This window comes from Agrilus planipennis, unplaced genomic scaffold, assembly GCF_000699045.2.
Source record: "Agrilus planipennis isolate EAB-ADULT unplaced genomic scaffold, Apla_2.0 scaffold58, whole genome shotgun sequence".
In the NCBI taxonomy this organism is placed as follows: Eukaryota; Metazoa; Arthropoda; class Insecta; order Coleoptera; family Buprestidae; genus Agrilus; species Agrilus planipennis.
Genome location: NW_020438916.1, coordinates 1057710 through 1077422, shown reverse-complemented (window position 1 = coordinate 1077422; position 19713 = coordinate 1057710). Strand labels below are relative to the sequence as shown.

At 37.7% G+C, this 19713-nt stretch overlaps 1 protein-coding gene across 2 annotated transcripts in view; it reads left to right on the top strand.

The window, feature by feature from the left end:
- The first annotated feature begins 1812 nt into the window (after nucleotides 1–1812).
- Nucleotides 1813–19713, top strand: part of LOC108739533 (LIM domain only protein 3) — a 96812-nt gene continuing 78911 nt past the window's right edge. For both annotated transcript variants that reach the window (XM_018473469.2, XM_018473467.2), the window contains exon 1: nucleotides 1813–2055. The gene's annotated coding sequence lies outside the window, so the exon portion shown is untranslated. The remainder of the gene's footprint in view (nucleotides 2056–19713) is intronic.

The window sequence follows — 19713 nt, the reverse complement described above, 5'->3', positions numbered from 1 at the left end:
AATTTACCTACCGAGGGGTAAGGTTTCTTTTTAAGGCTAAGCCGAGCGGAAAATGCCAGGCTTTCGAAACCATATGCATATGACCTAATTGGATTAGTTTCGTTGCCGATGCAAACATAATTCGCGTTATAAGTAATGAACACCTTACAACAATCAACAGAAAAAAAAAAAGAAACAAAAACAACTGAAAGCCGTCAATGGCGGCTACGATGTTAAACTGGTTCTCGTTCTATACAGGAACAATCTTTCAGCAAAAGGGGGTACCTGCCTACAGTACCTCGGCGCATATACATACATATAGATTTTAATTAGCGAAAAACAATAAAGAGTTCCCAGAGTTAAGGCTCTAATTAAAGGCAACATCTAATACGTACTGCTCTTTAAGATTATTGCATGAACACGGAATATATACCTGTCTATGTATATCTCGTTGTCTCTCTCTCACTTTAACTTATTTTCTTATTTTTCTTTACCGTTTAGGTGTTGCATGACGATGTTCTTTATTTAACGTGCCTATCATGGGTACAATTTTCTTCTTGTCTTTCTAATTTGAAATACCATCGACCTAAGTCCATAGTTAATTTGATCGAGTTACGTATCTAACTGAAAGCTGATACTACACTTTCTTAATTAACTCGAAATAAGGAAAATAAAGCTATTTCATCAGCGAACTGCTAATTATTACGGATGTTTATCACACCTATTAAAAATAAAACACTAGCTAATTAATGTTGTAACGTTATACGGGTCAAAACAAAGCAAAAGTTCTTGGTCAGTGATCTGTGATCTTTGGATCCATCATCAGGCTGAAGACGATTCCAAGAGGACACAGTCCTTCAATTCAACACTAATGGTAAACTATACGGAAGTTGAAGAACATAAAACTACATAAAAGTAAATTTGAAACCCTTGACACTAGCTGGTGTCTAGTGTAATGAAAAAAATTACTTACATAAGTAATAATTTGGTAATATCTACTGTTCTAGGGTAGGTATAGCTTTGTAATGAAAATTTGTGTGTCTGTCTCTTCATTTGATACTACAATACTTTCTGGAATTATTAGAATATATCAAAAAGTCCAGTTAAAGGATGAAACTAACAATAAGGACGACTGCGCTTACTTTTGATATCCAGGATACTGTCTTTAATGGGCATATTTAATTAATTAACGTGTTGGACATGTTTGAATGTCAATTTTCTATCATAGATAGGCTGCGGCAATCATCTGTTGTATTGCAATTGCGTTCAGTGTCTGCCGATATTTTCATTGTAGCAAAAAGCAATTAAACTGATTTACATGTTGATTAAAGTTGTTAAGGGCTGTGGTGGGAAGATTGGTAAATGTAAAATGCAATGTCCCATCGACAACAGTGTCCATCCGTCTAAAAACTTGGATGGGTTGATGTACTGCAGTTAAAACGTCTAATCGTAATAAGGATATTCCGATATAGTAAATAAGTCCAAGGATGTGAAACAAAGCAGGAGTTACGTACGGCTCTTAAGGACCAAAATCGACGTGTATAAGTTAACGAGTCGCCTTTGAAATGCCGCATTAGAGGGAAGCTTGTTAATTAAATTATCATCCACTTGTATCGTTTTGAAAAGCTTCTAAAGCGAAGGACGCGATCGGCAAAGGGGCGCGCGCCGCCTCAAAGCTCCACTTCTTCGTCCCTATCCTGCTCCATGTCTGTGTGTGTGTGTGTATTTGTGAGTGTATTGTCGTGTACATGCACGTTAGTGTTCGTTGTAGTAGTATTCGGTTGCTTGTCTGTCCTCTCATTCAAACTTGGCGTCAGTTTGGTGAGAGTTTTCGCAGCGAACGGTGGGTGCTCCTAGAGACCGCGGAGGCTATCGTCCTGTTCCATTTGCGCGAGTTTGTAACACAGAAAAACAATCTCATTTTTCATTTTCAATTAATTAAAAGGAACGCCATAAAAATACCATCTTACGTTCTGAGAAGAGCAACAATAAACGACGAGGTCGACGAGGACATTGTGATTTTGTTGTCGGAGAATTAGTGCAGAAGGGTAAAAGGACATTTCGACGAAAGCAATTGTAAGTAACAGACAAGGACACTCAATTCTGTTTATCATTTTTTACATTTACATTTATGTATCTAACTGAAAATATTTCGAATGTATAACTCCGATCATAAGACAGTCAGGATTATCCTTGCGGTTTTATAAGGACTCCAATTCGAAAGTAATAACAACAACAAAATTAGACAAGCCACCTTAATAGCAGGTATATGTTTAATGCTAGAGTTTTATTTACACGCAGGACAATAACTGTAGATTGTCGCGGACAAACACGTGCTAACAGAAAGGATAATCACCATACCGGAATTCTGACTTCAATCTTCTTAACAAGAAAAGCATTTACCAAAACGTTTTTTTTGTACTTACTTGCACATTTAAATTTCTTAATTAAATATTATTCTTAACAGTTTAAAAAGCAGGACGCTCTGTATATTTTTAATTATGTAGAAGCACATATTGGTTGAGCTCCTTTTTCTCCTTATGAACGTTGAAATTTGAAGAAGGTACTCGTGGTTGGTACCTTATAATATAATTAGCTCAGGATCCCAGGACAAAGGTTCCTTAATAGTTCCTCTCCTTCTTATTATTTTTTTTTGTGTGTTATATGTATACCTTCGTGTAGAAAAATACAGCGACATGTCCTTGCATAATTGTATTGTACATAAGAATACCGCTCGTCCTGTGGCGGACAATGCGGAGGTACCCTTGAGTGGTGTTTTGTTCTGAAGGCAGTGTAATTATAAAAGGACAATTCTGTTCGCTAACAAAGGAATTTCCGTCTGCATCCGAACAAGTACGTGGCAGTCTCTAATTACGGATTTGATTATGTTTAGATGATAAATGCTCCCGGGTACGTCACAATTACGGGGGGGGGGGGGAAATCCACCAGTCTCTCGAGTAACATCTAATTGCTCAAAACATGGAAGTGAATATTGTCATGGCATCTCGCGAAAACGGTACATTCTCTCAGCAGGATTCCTACACTGAGTCATGTTGAAAATCTTCACAGATAACGTCTGCTAGTTTTTTTATTATTTATCTACCGAACTCGTTGTTAACCAATATCAATATATAGACAAACGATGAAAAGGATTTATAGTAAAAAACTATGGCATTATTTACTAGTTTGTTAACGTTTAGCGTCGGTTTGAATGGTAAACCTGGACTACTATTAAAAACCGACGTTACATCAGAGTTGTCGTTATAACCGATGCTGTTATACCCGAATTCTATTATATTTCAAAAGAAGATAGTGGAAACATTTTTCTACAGATCCATTCGTGACGAATCAAATTCTATTTGGCGAAATAATAACAATTGTCATCTTTTCTCTTCCTGACAATCGTCCTTCGTCAATATAGGTTGACGTTAGCAGTTCCGCACGCAAAAAACAATAGAGCTCGTCACCATTATCGTACCACCACTGATTCTGACATGGCATTTCCACTGTACTGTTTAAAGAGAGCGAGGGAGAGAGAGAGACACACACACAGAGAGTGAGATAGAAAGACCGCTTTCCCCGTGAATGTCCGCGGCGACACTTCCCGTAATGAGCTTTAGCGTCCGAGCTTTTCTCATTAGTGTAACAGGGCCATTCGCTCGTTAGCGAACAGTCAGAGGAGCCGCATGCCATTTCATTAGTGCTAACAAGGAGACCCGAACGGACAGACAGACAGACAGACGGACGGACGGACGGACCGGCAGAATGAACCGTATGGCAACGGCGACACGAGGGGTACAACCATCATCAAGTTTATCTTCATTTGCAACAAACAATACTGATAACAACTACATTCACACCACTCTCGTTACGTCTAATGGTTAACTCTAGCGGGAAATCCGATTCGTGTAATTTTTTATCTGTATAACTAGCGAAGCCTGTCCAAACTTACATAATCTATACCAGAAATGGGAATTTTTTACCATTAGAGACAACATTTAAACTTCAGGTCATGAAAGACAGGCAGATCTGGAGTAATTCATGATGTAACAATCGGTGGCAGCATCCAATATAGTATTAATTTTCAAATTGAAATGGTTTTATTATTAAATATTTAGGGCTAGGTTTAATTAAGGCTACATAAGGACTTCTAGGATGCCGCATGTTTCCATGTCCTCCCTGGTCTATACTTTATATCTGATCCTTAATGGTTATAATATGTCATTACAATGTATTATGCAACTAATTATACACCCGAATATAGAACATTAAACCCGTCCAGGTCTTTGTAATTCCTTAAATCCAACTTGAATACGTTAAAAGTGACGATTTTTAATTAATGAGTGTGTGTCTTGGTTCTTGGATATCTAAAGTAGCCCTAAGCAACCCTCTTGTGTTTCAGTTAAACATTTTGATCGACAGCTAGTTCCGGAATGTTATATTATAAGTTATCCCGTTTTTACCGATTATGTTTCTTTTTTTTAAGGGGACCATTCTTGTTCTATCACTGCCGCCTTATTTCGTTAATGTAACTCTTAATTTCTTGTTTTTATCCTTTAGAGTGTTAAAAAATGTTGTTCCGGATGGTATAGTCTTATGGTATTATATTTACTGGAAGAAAATGTACGAAATGTTTTATAAGAGAAGCGTTGAATTTAAGTTAGCAGCATTTCGAAGTTAATACAACATTCAGCATCGGTTATCTCCGAATATCGATATTTTTTATGTGTCTGGTTAACGAATGATCGAACCTAATGATCGACCGTCGATTAGACTCGAACAGCCGAATGAACGAATAGAAAGCATCGTTTTTTTTGCAGAAGCGTGGATTGTTTTTGCGTAATTGTTAACGTGTACGATGGTATTAATTAACGACGAGATCGGGGTTGATAGCGACGGTCGGCATTCTGTCATCTCACTCTCACCCTTACTCTCCGTCTCCGTCTCTTTTTCCATTACGAACGAACGTCCCGGTTCAACTCTGCTGCCGTTGCTGCTGATGCCGTCGCCGTTTCTGTCCCGTGCACAAGAACCAGGAGTTAATCAGTTGCTTGTTAACATTAACGAACCCGCCATTGTCACTAGTACGCTACTAAAAATGTCATTCAGCCGATAACGAAGCTTTTCAATCCGCTCCCGGCGGCTCTTATTACCGAGCTTTGTGCGTGCGCGTGCATGGAAAGCTTCGAATTTCGACACTTGTTATTAGGAGGATAGACCTCGGTGGCGCGGCGCGTCGTTCGCATATCGGCGACGAACTCTCGCGTACGTAGTCGAAACGTTCGGGTTCGAATACGGTAGCTAGCAACCGTTGAAAATTATATCGCTTCTTCAATAACTAGCTGCCGTTATTGGAATACGTGACCGGCCTGCGAGGCACCCAATTTTAATGTTAATAATTAATTCGCTCGCGCTTATTACACGCCCCATTTTAGGAGACATTAAATGCTGAAGCCGAACCCGTAATTATAATTTAATATGCGGCCACATCCTACATACCTATCATTAAAATACGTAACCTGAAAAAAAAATTAGGATATCCATCAAGAACCTTGAAGGATTTTAAGTTTAAGGATCCGAAATCAACTATAAATTGGAAAGTCTAAACAGTCTTTTGTTTAAAGTCAATAAGTCTCTAACTGATATCGATTGTGGTAGTTTTCGATAGTATAATTACAATTTTTTATGCTCCGTAAATCGGTGTTTTATTTTCCTGCCTGTTTGTCCAATATGTATTGTTTTAGCCGTAAGGACTAATTAGGCCCTTATAAAAGCTTCAATTTCTCGCGTGTGTACGTATCTTCGAATGTAAAATAGGAACTAAGGAGGAGTAACGGAAGATGAGGGCGGCGGGGTGAAAGATGAAAGAAAAGCGAGGCAACAAGATGGCATGCACAACAGCACCACGGCGACGTCGGCTAGCAATTATGCCGTATGCGGATAATTAGCATGAACACAATGTGCACATAAACGTACAGCAATTTAGTATTTGCTTATTACGGAATTAAGCCGGCACGAAACTCTCTCTCTAATTAGACCGATTCATTACAGGTGATGGTGGCAATGGGGTGATGGGGGCGGGCGGGGAGGCGGACTGGTGCTCCGTCTGGCCTCGGTCGGATCTGGTGGTCCCGCAGCTTTCCATCCTTAGATAATTACGCCAATCCACCTCCAATCTAACCATTTACCTATTACTAAATATCTTACTACCCATATACGTGTTATCTATGTATATAAACTGAAGTTCTTCGGATTTTACGTTCACTATGGAAGAGTGCGGAACAACTGGTCGCACGGCCCACGCGGAGGGCGAAATAGTTGAGATTTTGCAGAGAAGCTTTTCGTGACTAGCGTATACGTGCCTCTTAACCTTCAGAGAATTCAAAAAAATCAAAAAAGTTCATTGTGATGACACGATTCATATGCGAATGATGTGGAGGGATGTTTTGTGTGGGAAAAATAGTAATAGTTTTGGATTATATCTGAGTTTTTAAGATCGTTAAGGGGTCATCGGGCTACTTCCATACTTCAATTTCTTCTACTTTTACTGACTTTCTGATTACTTAACCAATTATACAATTATATTCTTCCTGGATGTAGATAACAGACATCTTGGTAGTTTTAGGCTTTCAACTTAAAAACAGTAACATTGAAGAGAATAGCCACAAATCGAAAACGAATTACACTCAAAACAATAAAAGAAAATGACAAAATTAGTAATTCACAACAGCTTTGGTGAAAACTTAGTTTAAAGATATTGCTCTCAACTTTTTGGAGAAGTTTTAGAAAGTTGTACTTCTTTTAAGTTTGGATTTTTGTACTGTAATCGCTTAGTAATTACAATTCTACATTGATCTTATCATTTAGCTGAATTTTGAATTGAAGATTTTTCAATATTTTTCGAAAAGTTAATTTTCTTGTCCACTTGTCCACGTTATATAAATTGCTGTTTCCAAGTCAATTGTTTTGATGTTTCCAAAAATCTTTTCAGTTACTTCTTGTTATCGTGTACACCCTGTGTGGTGAGTATAGATTTTGATGAAGGCGAGAGGGAAGCGTCCCGACCGACGTAGAGCGTCGTCGGCATCGGCGTCTGCCGAGCTGGCTGACTCTTCCGCTAATGCAGAGCGCCAGTCGTTCCGCAACGCGCAGTCCGAAGTACGACGGCGGCAGGAAATTGAACGGAGGAATCTCCTGAATGAAGCGCCTAATGAACACCCCGCTTGCTTCTTCGCCCCTTGTTGATTGTAATCAAGAGTGCACAGGAGACGCGGCGGTTGCGGCGACGACGTTGGCGCCTTTTCAAAACGCCACGGCCGGCGACTGACAACGACGACGCCGACGACGCCCCTAATAACTGTATGTAGCGACGGAATCCTGCGACCGCCGACCACCTTTTAAACAGCAACTCTCTCACAATCGTTACGTTCATTACCAACAAATGTATCTGTTGATGATGATGAAACGCAAGACTAAAACAAGACTAATATAGTCTTACTTTTAGTAGATAGTAGGTCTTAGCCTTGGAATTGCTTTTCGATATCAGATCTTGACCTTGGTCTTGCTTTTCGAGAGCAAGCCTTACCTACCCTTCGTCTTGCTTTTCGATAGTAGGTCTTGACCTTAGCATTGCCTCTCGATATCATGTCTTGACCTTGGTCTTGATTTTCGATAGTAGGTTTTGACCTTAGCATTGCTTTTCCATATCAGGCCTTGACCTTGGTCTTGCTTTTCGACACTAGGTCTCGACCTTAGCATTGCTTTTCGATATCAGGTCTTGACCTTGGTCTCGCTTTTCTAAAGTAATCCTTACCTTGGTCTTGCTTTTCGATAGTAGGTCTTGACCTTAACATCGTTTCTTAACATCAGGTCTTAACCTTGGTCTTGATTTTCAAGAGCAAACCTTGGTCTTGGTTTTACTTTTGAATAGTAGGTCTTAACCTTAGTCTTGTTTTTAAGAGATCGGTTCCTGTTCTTGTAGGATTATATACATTATGTGATCCCTTCGTGGCTTTACAATTTCAAATCTGTCTTTACCATTGCGAAGTCTTAATTTCTTTGGTTATCGTTATCCTTCAAGGAGAAAGTCCAAAAAATTAATTTAAAATTACTTTCTATATTCTTTTTGATCGACCAAATTAGTTACTCTGCACATCCTACTTAGTACTCAGTCTTATTACTCTTGGTTTTTGTCGTTTATTAAGTCTTCGTCTTGTTGATAAGAGCATGGCTAAGTGTTGATCTTATTTAATACACAAAATAAAGGCAAGACCAGATAAAACTGCAAGACCAGACTATTTTTTCTCATCACTACTACTACTAACCTAAAGGGTAAGCATTTCGCTTCTTTACAGCATACACCAAATTTGATGTTTGAATGTCCTCGAAAAATATAATTTAATTACTCGTTTACTATATCCAAAATTATCAAATATTTAGTACCCACATATACCTACGTAAATATAGAACCCATATACATATGTATATAGGCAGTTAGAGAGTTACAAACGGCAGAGATAATTAAGCAAACACGCTGTGACCTTTCTACATGCAAGCCAAGTCGTCGTCGTGATGGCAAGCACACTTCCTATCTTTCTCTATCTCTATGTCTTTCTGTCGCTCTCGTCGAACCCCCCCGGCCCCTTCCGACTAACCCCTTCGACCACCCGGCCGCTTGCAGCACTAATTTAAACCCCCGGATAAATAATTGCTGCGCCCAAATTCATTATAGTCGGGGTGTGTGTTGGGATTTTCAAATTTAAGCTAATTACCTACGGCCAACAGGCCGCCTCAGGGACTCCGGTGAAATTCGCCAGTTTATTCCATTTATTAGCGCTGGGGAAATACCTGACTACCACTATACCTCGTACAATAATATTTATTAATAAAATCATGATGCAACCTACAACTACATTATTTAGAGGTACTTATTACACATTGTAATCTGAAGAAATCAAAAATGTCACTAAATAATTTGGAAAAACAAAGTCAAAAGGACCAGAAAGGAAAGGTGGAAATTTTCTGGTAATCAAAGTTGAGTCAGGTAGAGTTTCTCAATGGCTATAGGTCACGCTTCTTCCAACTCTTGAAGGGTAGTTTATTGGGATCCGTGAAATGGGAGGAGCCTAAAAACATGGCGCCGATTAGGGAAAATTTATCGTAGTTCCTATAGTGCACCGTGCAATTTCCAAGTTTTTAAATTACGATAAAATGATAAGTATTGACACAATATCTGATTGGGCTGACACAAAGCCTCGGAAAGGAAATTTCGTTGAAGGTGAGCGTGTTTTTAATGCCAATCACATTATAAAATTCGGAAATAACAAATCCGGAAGCTAGCCTTCAAATTCCGTCAAGTTTACTGCCTACTTTTTACAAACTTCGGATTTAAAAAGTGATTCACGTTATATAATTGGTGAGGTGATTCTGGGTGATTTAAGCAATATCATATCAATGACTTGCACGTGCAAAGCCGATTTAAGAGAACGTTGCAAACACATTATTGCAACTTTGTTGTATTGCAGCAGGTAGGTTCTTAACCTCAAAATACTTATATCGTATCATTAGAATTGTGTTAAATCAATTACACAGGAATAAATAATTTCTCACTTTATAATTTTAGTATGATTCTAGTTTTAAATATTAAGGTTATGGCTGATGGTAAATACTTGCTGAAATATAATCATGTGCATTAAAATGACGTGAACAAATTTTTATTCCGGAATTCACTTCTTTGATACCTACTGCTTTCATCCAAGCTTCTATTAGTTTACTTTTTTCTCTAATTTTCCGAATATATTTTTTACATATATAAAACGGTTAGTTTTTATTGGAAAGTAGTTAATGTAGGTGAAGAGTGAAGATCTATGTCTGAAGTGCTATTGCAGCTTTTCACTGAACATATTAACTTTTTATTTGATTTAACTTTAGAAGAAAACTTCGTCGACTCCATCATCAAAAAAATTTTTACTTTTTTAACGTGTTTTATTATTTTAATAAACAATTTTACAATTTGCGTGCATAGTTCCTATGTAAATTTTTCCCTCATTCGAGTTATAAATTTTGCCACCAGATGGTGTATGCCCATTTGACGGATCCCAATAGGGTGCTGTTGTCAAATTTCAAAACAGGACAGAAAGTAGTCATACATTAAAGAGGATTTTCATAATGACATAAATCCACAAATTTGGTATTTTGAGCAACCGTCTTCGGCATATCCGGTTGGGGAAAGTAACGGTGGAGTGGAGGGTTGTCAATTTTTATAAACAGCAGGATAATACGTAACAAGGTGCAAATCGTTTTAAGCCACTCTATTACCGGCAATTAGCATTGAGTTAGCGAAAGCAACGATAATGAATATTGTAAAGCGGTCACGTTTAATGCACAATCGCAATTCATCAACTGCGACAGCTTTATTGTAAGGTGGCCTATGCAAAGCGGGGTCACCGTGAACCCGCGCGCCGCTCGCCTATAATAATAATAATACATTTATATACATGCACACACATACATATAGGATATAATACAAAACCCGGAGAGTTTGAGAGACGTGAACTATCGGCCACTGCAAACAAAACGTTCGCTACATGCACACACGTACACACACGATGTCGTCTTTCAAATGTCACAATGCTCGTTCATTATTTACTATTATGTTCTTCGCAGCAATTTCAAATGCACCTTTGACCTGTTCCCCCGTTGTTGTTCGACGTTTCCGCGTGACGTATGCTCTTGTAAAGTGAATAGACTGATATAACTATACACCTCTATGTATTCATGTATGTAGGTATGCATGTACGTATGTGTATATGGGTGCCCTTAGGTCCTCACGGTATACATACAGGTACCTACTTGATTGTAACTTCGAAAAATTGATATGGGTGATTTTTGAAATGAGGGAATCAAGTAAAATTTATTTCAGCACGATATCTTGTTTTTCTGCTTACATGAACTTAATGTGAAAATTATGAATTTTATGGTCATTAAAAAGTGTGTCTAGCAGACAGGGATCGTGAACAGGAAATCAAAGGAATCTTGTGCCTGATGAAACAGACTAAACTGTTTAAACTCCAGTGCCAAGCAGGACCCTAATTCTTCAAGGACTGAACAAAACTGTTCTCTGTTTTGGAGTTGAAATATGAGCTATTTAGTATGTTCTACAATATTGATAGGCTTTTAGTCTTCTCCAGTTGCAAATCATGGTTTAGTTTGGTGAAAAGTACCTATATTTTACTCTGTATGAAAAAAACAAAACGCAAAAGAAACGCTTACTTGTAAGATTTGGATAAGATTTATCAAGATCTTGGATAAGTCTCGCTTTGGTTTTCAAAATTACGGTAAAAATAGGATTTGGATTGTTTAAAGGCTTACGCCGCCAGTAGGTGAACTGATAGATATTCTCCCGACTCGGATCCAAAAGACTAGTATGAAGGACATTGATTGCCTTCGTACTAGAATAATGCAAAAATAGTTACTGATTCACTTCAATTTGATCATCATTTTAAACATTTGTCGATCCCACAACCAATATTCCTGTATTTTAAGGAAATCTAGGTGCGAAACTTAAACCGGTCAGATCAAATCCAAAGTTTACGAAGCAACAATTTGTTACGGGAACAATTTGTGAAAATTAATATAAATTTTATTCTATTGCATTTCTTAAGAAGGTACCTTTATTTCTTGAATGTATCTTTGTAATCTAGAAAATTAATTCCCTGAAAAGGGTTCAACGGATGGTTCGGGCATTGCAGCGAGAGAGCCGCACCTTTGTATAATATTTTCCTCGTTAACAATTTAAAAGCAACCATTGAAGAGAGGCATTTATAATTGATTCCTTCGAGTGCACAAGAAGCAAACAAGCCTTAGAAACCATTATGGAATAGGTCATGGAATAATTGTTTGTTGTAAATAAATACTTCGTTATTCATTTAACAGGGTTATGCAATTGGAAAACGGATCCCAAGGATTGCATCTTTAATAAATAACGAGTATTTATTATTCCATTTATTCGCCTATGCCCTCAAGTGACGCGCAACCTGTAGATAATATACCTACTCGTTTTATTAGGCTTATACAAGACCATCATCTACTACGTAGGTATTACATTAAACTTTCTCACATAACATCTTTCGCAGTAGTGAAATCCTCATTGAAATTCCCAGTGGTTAACGTTAAATATTAATTTGAAAATCCATTCTCAATTTTTTTACACTATTATAAGTTATCTTAAATTAACGAGAAAATTTTTTTGTTGTCACCTGTCGTAGCTTAGTTTTCAGAGCACTGGTGCGTGCCGGTTCAATTCCCGACGAGGGTGTGAGAGTAGCAACAAAAATTTTTTCTCATTAATTTGAGGAACTAATCATCATCATCATAAGGTCGTCAGTCCTAAGACTGGTTGGACACGAATCTCCACTCTTTCCTATCCTGCGCTAATCATCGCATTTTTCTAAAACCAGCACAACCCACATCCTTAACTATTTGCGAACAGTAATCTAATCTAGGTCTACCTCTACCCCTCCTAACTCCTGTTTCTGCCTCTAATTTTTCTCTGTCTAGACCTTCATGCCTGAGAAGGTTTCCTACCAACTTATCTCGCCTATATCTTACTGACTTCCATAGAGTCCTCAGTTCTCCTATTCTTTCTAATACTTCTTCATCTCTAACCTTTTCTATCCACGTTATCCTTATCATTCGCCTGTAACACAACATTTTGAAAGCTTCCAAACTTTTCTTTTCCACCGCATCCACCGTCCATGTTTCGCACCTCTACAGTGTCGTACTCCAAACATACACCTCTAACAACCTTTTTCTTTTATTAAAGACACCTCGACCCTGTGCTATCCTCTGCTTTATATCCCTACTATTTCTTCCGTCCTGACTTATCTGACTTCCTAGATATCTAAAATCAGCCACTTCTTCTAATTTTTCGTCTCCTATTTTTATATTCGCTCTTTCCCTACTTTTTCTTCCCTTGCATACCAGTATTTTAGTTTTACTTTTGTTTATTTTCATACAGTACTGATCTGTCAGTGCCGCTTCCATTTTATTTAAAGCTATCTCTAGGTCCTTCTTGCTACATGCTAATACTGCTATATCATCTGCAAAGCTAAGCAGACTAATCTTTTGCTCCTGTATCTATCCCTACAGTTATACTGTCTTTAACGGTTTTGATCGCGTCTTGGATGTATAGATTAAAAAGTAACGGTGACAGTGTGCATCCCTGTCTAACTCCCTTCCCAATATTTACTTCTCTACGTTGCAGCTCTAGCTCTACAACTGCCTGTTGCTCTTTATACAAACTAAGTATCACTCTTCTATCTTTGCAACTCATCCCTACAGTTTTAAGTATATTTAACATCTTGCCCCATACTAATACAAATACAAAAGAATTAAGAATGAATTTTCAAATTAATATATATAGAGCTTTTGGAAGGATAACTTCCCCCATGTCTCCACCCCTATCCTTGCATCCTCCACTGTTTATTCTATGCATAGGATTCTATGATTTTCTTAATGTATAACAATTAATTGAAATGGAAAAAATTACCAGACCAGGTACTGTGAACAATTATGAGTAAAGTGAGCAAGTCGGAACAATAATTTTTGTAAAAGTAGCAAATAAGATTTGTTATGTGTAGTGGATTTTAAACTGTTTTAAAGCTTTAACGAGATTATTAAAACAATCAAATTTTTATTTAAAACTCAATAATAATGGTATCATTTAATTAATTACTTATAGTGATGTTTAAAATATGCAGCGTGCCTTATAGATTAATTTCGTTCTCCATAAGCAACATGTAGGTGATAATTGACCATATAAATGAAACTGATTAGTTTTATAATGCGACTACCAAGGAAAATTGTGAACAAAGATAACTTACCTTACTCTCTCGACGAAGTGACATTATATTTCCAAGCCAAGCCTGGAACAATGGGAAACAAATGAATTATTTTTCTGAATTTATTACGGCATGATAAACGTAAAGAATCTTAAATGAGCCATTTATCTTTTGTTCAGGTCATTAAAAAACAATAATTATTACAGGATAACTCGATTCACTTCGATCTTTATTTATTTGCGAGAAATACGACCGCCATTGTAATTTTGTTAATTTAATCCAATATGAGCATCATTTTTTTATGGGATAAGAAGATGAATATTTAGTACGTGTAGGTACTTTTAGTAGAAATATTTAAGATCTTTCCCTATTACTTGACCGGGCTCAAAAGAATGTTGAAACTACTCAGGCTTAACAGATTTCAGAGCCTCAAAAGTCGTAACGGCTTTGGATTTAGGGGGTCCAGCATTGCTGGTGTGAATTTGGGTTTCTGAAGGATTTGTATGTATCAATTCTATTTTATGTTATGGTTTAAGGGAGCATTAAGCACCACGTAGTAGGGAAATGTTATAAAGCTAGCATCAGGAAATACTACACTCTAATATAGCCGAGATAATCAAAGAGTTCGTCGTTTCTTCTGGCCGTTTTTATCTTATTGAACATGCGCGTAAGCCAAAGTATAAATCTCTATTGACGACGTAACATAAGCTGGGGTTCGAGCCAAGTTATTACTTCGCTACCCCTTATCTTAATTAGATCGCGCGAAGAATGAAAAGAATCCATATTTTCGATTTTATTGGAACTAATTTACATCCTAAATCGAAAAATTTATCTACAAAAGGCACCCTTTTATGCTCCGGTGAAATTTTTATTTTATTTTCCGAATGATAATAAAACAGCTCTCCGTATAGGAGGCATAGGCAGCGGCGACGGCCCCTCGGTGAAATTTCAAGAGTATAAAACGATCATGAAGCCTCAAAATAAAATAATTTCATCGGACCCGTGCTTTTAAAACCCTTTATTATTAAAAGGGATTATTCAAAGCACTATTATACGTATTAGGCATATCTACAATATACGATCATCATCATCATCGGCAGCAACAACCGGCAATTTTTATTCGGGGTATTTATTAATTTAATTCCCACTTTTATACCCGGCTTAATTATTATCGAATGCAGGTTTTAATTTTTACTGTGTTTACGTTAAAATGCCAATCATTTCGTTTCCCTATCAATGACGAACACATTATAATTGCTTTTTGGAAATTGCCAACGGATTGGTTCACAAAATAGCCATCAAGTTTTATTATTAACAATGGCGACACGCAAACACAGAATTGAAAGGGCTACTTTGTAATTTATATCATTTTATCATCACTTTCATTTATAAATAGTTTCGTTTCTGATTTGAAAGACGAAACCAGCAACCGCTTGAAATTGTGCCTCCAAACAGTCAAAATCCTGTAATTTCCTGATGGATCCTTGTGGATTGTATATGTATCATATATTTCCAGGCAAGAATGGCCGAATCGATTTGGCTAAAAATTGGTGAGGAGGTAGCTGACAACCAGGAGACCGACGTAGGATACTTTTTATCCCATTTCCGTGGGAGGGGGGGGGTGAAGAGCAGTTGCAATGTTTAAACGGATCATATATTATTTGTTTTCAGGTTTACTTGAAAATTGGTTTTAATGGTCTCTCATTTAATTTCTGAAAGACTTATCTCGACATTTTAAAAAATTCAACCTCCAAAGCAGGGAGGGTTAAAAGGAGTTACAATTTTAGTTTGGAACATACTTTATTTGTGGTTATATTTACTTGAAACTTGGCATATATGCCGTTTGATATTATTAATCAACATTAGCATCGTACTGCAGATGGCGTTTACCGCGCCATTTGTGGTATTTTCTAAAACGCGCTAATAAGACAGCAGGTAAAAGTTGGTTTGTGTTCTGCCGGAGCTGTTTGCGACGCGCTGATGAGATCCAAAAAGATCGAAATCGCGATCCGCGTCTCGCAGTTTCGACAGAATACAGACCACTTCGAATTGTTTTATTCAAGAAAATACGTGTTTTGGCAATTTTTACAAATCAACCCTTACGGATGAAATGTTGCTATGTATGTATATGAAATTTAAGATGGCGACATTACATAAAATTAAAACGTTGTAAAGGTGAATTAGGAGTTAAAAGGTTTTATGGAGAAACAATATTAATTTCTGCGAGCGAAGCCGCGGGGAAAAGCTATAGTAGTTATGTATAAACAGTAGATATTTTATTAAGTTTTAATTACAATGTCCTTTGCTCTCCTACTGTTTACCCCTGAAATTGCATTTCTTGACGACATATCCTGAGGTAGTCAAATGTGAGACGGTTCTCCTTCCGGTATGTTCTATGCCAACATTTGAGCTTTGGCTTGTTGTACTTTTGGGATAATGATTAATAAATAATTTTCCCATCCAATTTTCACTTGTGAGTGTTAGCGGTACGTGTACAGGGTATGAGTGTGTTGTAGCGAGTGCCTACGCGTGACCATTTCATTAAGTTGACAATGGTTTCGGAACAAAGAAGGCATTATAAATTACGGCGTGTGTTGTTGCATATTCAAACGTACATACGTGTGTTCACTTAGAGTTTAATTAAATTTCCTCTTGGAACAATAATTAACGAGATAAAGTCGCCCAGTCTAATTGCGCCCATAATGGGAGATTAGAGGACTTTGTTGAATTGTGCCGGAGAGATAAAACCGTATAATTGGCAACGAGTCTAAACGCGAAGCGACAATATTTCAAAGCAGCAAAAAGCATAAGAAAAGATAATGAAACATTCATAAGAAAATCGCTCGAAACGAGAGAGGAGCGCCATAATGAGCGGTATGATGCCTTTGCTTGACTCCAAAACGGAAAAAGAAAAGAACGATCGCGTCTCTTCTTCTTCTTAATACCAATTTTGGAAACGACAGAAATAACATTTACACAATGCACTCGTAAACGATGTTTACGTTTTTTTGTCATTTCAAATTCAAAGCCAAGACATTATCTCCTAACCAGGTCAATCAGACATTTATTCATTATACCATATGAGAACCCCGTGCCAGACGCTTCAAAGTAGTTTTAGTTACAGTATGACTCTTCGTTTTTAAATATACGGTTGTTCGGAAAGTCATTTCGTTTTTTTTTTGTGGAAATGAAAGACAGTTTTCGTATAATAAACAAATACTTTATTAAATTATATATTGACCGTTCTGGTCCAACACCTTTTGCCATCTTTCTGGTAGTAGCATAATTCCACGCTCATAAAATGTTTGGTCTTTGCTGGCAAAAAACTGATCGAGGAGGTTTTTGACCTCCTCATTTGAGGTGAAGGTTTTACCGTCTAAAAAATTTTGGAGTGACCGGAACAAATAATAATCCGATGGTGCCAGGTCTGGAGAATATGGTGGGTGTAGCATTGTATCCCATTCAAGCTGTAAAAGCTTTTGGCGAGTGACCAAACTTGTGTGAGGTCTCGCGTTGTCTTGGTGAAACACTACACCTTTCCTTACTTCTGACCTTTTCTGTTGAGCTGCATCATTCAGTTTGTCCAGCTGATGACAGTAGACTTCCGAATTAATCGTTGTGTTATTCGGTAAAAGCTCAAAAAAAACGATTCCTTTAAAATCCCACCAAACAGACAGCATCACCTTTTTTTGGTGAATATCGGCTTTGGAAATGGCTTGAGCCGGTTCATCTTTTTTGCTCCATGACCTCTTGCGTTTGACGTTGTTGTATACAACCCATTTTTCGTCCCCAGTGATGATGCGCTTCAAAAACGGATCATTTTCGTGACGATTGAGAAGCGAATCGCAGACGTCAATGCGGCGACACAGATTTCTCTCTGTGAGAACATGGGGAACCCATACATCGAGCTTCGAGGATAATCCCAGGCCTTTCAAGTGGTCATAAACTGTTGAATTGGATAAATTTAACCTCAATCCGATCTCACGTGTTGTTATTCGCCGGTTCACATCAACTAATGCCTTTATCGCGTCTTTATCAGCTTCAACCGGCCTTCCCGAACGTGGTGCATCTTCGACATCAAAATTGCCGGATCGAAATTTAGCGAACCAGTTCTGGCACTGGCGTACTGTCATGGCTTTATTACACAGCGATATTTTAATTGCATCTGGGGGATGTTTGGCCCCTACAATTGATCTGGCTGTTTACAAAATGCGTTGAAGTAGTTCCCTAACTTTCATATTACAAAATGAAGACCTAGACTAAAAGTAAAATTACGATTTCTTAGTGAACTTTAAAGCGTGTGGCAGAAATTACCGCAGATGGGTTTATTTAATTATTAACTTTTAAGAATATTCTGTTAAACATTACGTAAAATCAACAGTCAGTCTATAAGAAAAGTGGGTAATGTCTTCAGCCTAAATTAACAAGTATAGATACGTTCAAAGTACAAGCTAATACTATATCCTACCATTTTGTTACTGAGAAAATAAGTAATGTCTAGCTGCTCTGGGATCTTGTACTATCTATTTTTGGAGTGTTGAGAGTAACGTTTTGGCCTTTGTTTTTTTATTAAAAACTTTTTCTCACTATATTATCGTTAAATTGAAATTACTGCGAAAGTAAGGAATTGTAACGTTATTGAAAACGACAATTGACGATGTTATTGAGATTGTATATAAAAAGTGGATTTTGGCAGAGTTAGAGAATAATTCTATTATCGGAAATTGTTTGCGTTATGGGGTTGTTGGAGTGAACGGTTGGGGGTCGGTAAAAAGGTAAGAAGCTAATTCGGGCCACGTAGAGCCGATATGTTTTCATATCGGCGCTTTGTATGGCTGTGTGTTCGGTGTTCTCAATTTCAAAGGATTTCTGAACTTCCAGTTAACGTTTTTGCGATTGCTGATGGACGAGATAAAGGAGATCGAGGAACGTCGCGGCTCAGGCTCAGGCTCAGGTTCAGAGGAGAGAGATAGGGCGAGAGGGAGCCGGTGCACGGGCTTGGGCAGACCGTCCAGAGCCGCCTGCCTGCTTGCCTGCCTCTCTAAATTGAAACGGAAGAAATTGAAAACGTGAGAGAGACAGCGAGTACATACAACGTGAACACCGGATAAGGAAAAATTCTATGGTCGGGCTGGCAGAACGTAAAATATTATTGAAAAATTCCTGCAAAGTTGTAATGCAATTTCACGGATGTTAGCCGTCCTGTCAAGGAGAGGATTACTATCTTAACTAAATTAAAAATATCGATTATGTCTGTGTTTCAGCGTCGCTGTTCGAATTAATTACGCCCCGTTGAAAACAACTCTTGTAACTCGATTCGAAAAGTCGAACATTGATACCCACAATATACACTTATACCTTATGCCAACCGACCAACCAACCAACCAACCGACCAACCAACCAGCCGACTTATACTTTATTCATTTTCTCCTCCGTAATTTCAGACGCTTTTCAGAATCTTACACCGCTATGAATATCCACCGTACCTACATGAATAAATACTTTGCACTTGTATCAAATAATATAAGGCAGCGGTTTACCTATTAATTGCAAAACCGAAAGAATAACCATAATGAGAGTGCATGCACAAAAAACATTCAATACTCACAGATACTTTCCAAAACCAATAAATTTTTATTGCAGGATATAGCAGCTACGTTGTCAATCCAGTTGGACATAACTATTTATAACGTCACTCGATTTAACGACAAACTCCTTAAAACGTCGAAATTGCTTGACTTTGGTTGGTTTACATTGTTTTCTATACAATATTACACTCTATATAGCGTCACGCTCACTGTATTTAACGACAACAATGCGGCATTATAAATCATTAAGCAGTACTTTCTAAGTTGCCGAAATAGATAAGAACTGCAGCTGTGTACGTTGTTGA